Genomic DNA, 3,146 nt, shown 5'->3' with positions numbered 1-3,146 from the left:
CTGACCCTCGCTTTGAGAACCTTCCCCCAGCCCTCCACCCCTGGGCTCGGAAGCACCTGGGCTGACATCACTTCCCGGTCATCCAGGAGGATGGGGCATCCTGTGTTGCGTCCTGCAGAAGCAAGCAGAGAAGCCGTGCTGCAGGCGGCCTCTCTCCCGCCCCGATGGCACGTCGCTTCCGGTGGGGAGAGGCCCTGACCCCACCGGGCCGCGGGGGCCGACTCAGGTCACGGAACACCTGCTACAGGCTCCGCCCGGGGGGGCAGCCACGTGGAGAGCGAGGAGGCACCCTGCCTGCCCTGGCCACGGTGGCGAGTGGAGGGTGGGAGGGACCGGTGGGAAAGAGCCCGCGGAACTTCCCGGGGCTGGAAAAGCTCTCTCTGGACAGTGTTCAGCTGCCACAGCTCCTCCGGTGGGAAGCGAGGTCTGTGATTTCACTGGGTGAACATGACGCCTTATTTAAAAGCAAAACTGAGACCACCCCCCACCCATTATGATGGCTAGTATTTGAAAAAACAGAAGATGAGTGCTCCACGGGGGTGTGGAGAAACTGGAACCCCTTGCACAGCTTTGTGTGCAGCCTGAGTTACAGAGCAGCGTCCTGGAGGGACATTTGTACCCCCAGCTTCACAGCCCCTTCAGCCACAACAGCTAACGGGGGAAGCAGCCCCAGTGTGCGCCGCTGGGGGGGGGGGGGGACGAAGCCAAATGTGGCAGCAGAGCCAGTCAAGTAAACGCACGCTGGAATCTCACTCGGCCCTAAAGAGGCAGGAAATCGGGACGCCTGCTACAAGAATGAGCCCTGAGGACGGGGCCCTCGGTGAGAGCCAGACCTGTGTCATCCCACGTATGTGAGGTCCCTGGAGGCATGAGACTCGCAGAGACAGAGAGTAGACGGGGGCCAGCGGCTGGGAGGGGAGGCGGGGTGAGCGTTTGATGGGGACAGAGCGTCAGTCTGGGGAGACGCAAAGTTCTGGAGATGCTGGCGGCAATGGCTGCACATTACGGACATACCTGATGCCACCGAGCCACGTGCTTACAAACACCTAACACACTACATCTTGTGATATGTGTATTTTACCACAGTAAAAATTGAAAAAAAAAAAAAAGAAAGCCCCAAACCAGAGAAAACCAGAGTGATGGCAAATAGAGGTCTCTGAGCAGCACTGCAGCGGCCCCTGGGAACCGTGGTTCTTAAGTGTGTGGGCATTTTGGGAGAAAGGATATTTTAATGGACTAGTGTCCAGGAAGAGGCCCAGCAGGGCTGCAGCTTCGGACTTCTGGCTGGATCCTGAACAGTCTTAATGCAGTCAGCCACCACTGCAACTTCTGCTAATAATCTTTTAAGTGGCCTTTCATGCCAAGGTGGTCATTCCGTAGCCAACTTCCTGTTGCTGTTTGGTCCCTAAGTCGTGTCTGACTCTTTGCAACCCCATGGACGGCAGCAGGCCAGGCTTCCCTGTCCGTCACTAAGTCCTGGAGTTCACTCACACTCATCTCCATTCAGTCGGTGATGCCATCCATCCATCTCATTCTCTGTCAGCCCCGTCTCCTCCCGCCTTCAATCTTTCACAGCATCAGGGTCTTCTCCAGTGAGTCACTTCTTTGCATTAGGTGGCCCAAGTACTAGAGCTTCAGCTTCAGCATCAGTCCTTCCAGTGAATATTCAGGGTTGATTTCCTTTAGGACTGACTAGTTTGATCTCCTTGCAGTCTGAGGGACTCTCAAGAGTCTTCTCCAACACCACAGTCCAAAAGCATCAATTCTTTGGCACTCAGGCTTCTTTGTGGTCCAACCCTCACGTCCGTATATGACCACTGGAAAAACCATAGCCTTGACCAGACGGACCTTTGTTGGCAAAGTCAAGTCTCTGCTTTTCAATATGCTGTTTAGGTGTGTTATAGCTTTCCTTCCAAAGAGCAAGTATCTTTTAATTTCATGGCCACAGTTGCCAGCTGCATTGATTTTGGAGCCTAAGAAAATAAAATTGCTACTGACCTGGGCTCCCTGCAAATTAATAAATCTGCATCGTGATGTTCTATCGCATGTAAGCTTTCATATCTTCCGAGCTTGAACAAAAAGGAGTTTCCTGGTTTTCAGAGTTGTAGGCGAGCAGACTCCAGACTTACCCCCAGCTTTAAGAGTAAACGTGCTAGCTGTCTTATGGCTGACCGTGAAATCAGCGTCACGTGAAAGGCACTTGGTAAAAATCTGCCAAAGGGAAGAATGTTTAAGGTGATATATTTTATGTCATGAATACTTTACCACAATTTTTAAAAGTCACACAGTGAGGGGGCAGAAAATCTATCCAAACCCACCCTGTCCTCATCCTCACTTTTCACCCAGAGGTCGCTGGCAGCAGAGAGTGGCCCCTCCTTACGTGCTCAGCTTCTGAGGAAGTCCCCGTAGTCGTCCAGAGAGCTGACCACGTGAGCTGCCACCACCCGCCTGATCTCTGTCGCGGTGGGGAGGCGGCCCCCCAGCCTGGGTTCAGAAGGGCCAGGCAGGAAGCATTTCCGGCTCTGCAGGCCATGCGGCCCCAGGTGTGGCTGGAGACCGGCCTCCATGATGACCGTGTCCCAGCAGAGCGGCGTACGCACCCTGACGACAGAGTGGTGAGATCTCCTTTCAGCTTCCTCCCACCACGGAATGCGGCAGTGGCCACTCTGAGCGCGGGTCAGGAGGGTGGGGTCCGGCCTCACTCCCCCCAGGGAACAGCCTGGGCAAAGGGTGAAACCACAGTGACAGCAGCTGTGGAGGAAACAGTGTGGACAAGAGAGAGGCCGCAGGGCCAAGGGTCAGTGGCCACGCGCGCGCAGCCTGGCCCTGTGCCTGGACTGACGTCGTCCCTCGGAGAGCTGCCCCAAACACATGAGAAGTGGTTCACCTTCCACAGACCCACAGTGGACCTTGGCGTGAGAAAATTAACCCAGAGATGGCCCCAGCCGGCCACTGTCCCCAGGAGGGGAGGCCAAGGCCACGCTCGCATGCGCTGGGCCTGGGGAAGGAGGACACACAGATGCGCCCTCCCTCCGTGGTGTTGGTGACAAAGGCTTGCACACTCAGCCACGCCCACAGGCACTGGGCAGCCACTCCGCCGCCTGCCCTCCACCCCTTGGGACCCAGAAAGACACCCTCGGTTCAAC

At 56.0% G+C, this 3,146-nt stretch overlaps 1 long non-coding RNA gene across 1 annotated transcript; it reads right to left on the bottom strand.

The window, feature by feature from the left end:
- Positions 1–1,059: 1,059 nt before the first annotated feature.
- Positions 1,060–2,803, bottom strand: LOC138422218 (uncharacterized). Its single transcript, XR_011249797.1, has 2 exons — positions 2,381–2,803; positions 1,060–2,211 (listed from the first exon to the last, which is right to left on the bottom strand). It is a non-coding gene; the product is annotated as an uncharacterized lncRNA (long non-coding RNA).
- Between the last annotated feature and the right edge of the window lie 343 nt (positions 2,804–3,146).

The sequence above is a fragment of the Ovis canadensis genome, chromosome 17, assembly GCF_042477335.2.
Source record: "Ovis canadensis isolate MfBH-ARS-UI-01 breed Bighorn chromosome 17, ARS-UI_OviCan_v2, whole genome shotgun sequence".
Classification (NCBI taxonomy): Eukaryota; Metazoa; Chordata; class Mammalia; order Artiodactyla; family Bovidae; genus Ovis; species Ovis canadensis.
This window is presented reverse-complemented; position numbering and strand designations above follow the sequence as displayed.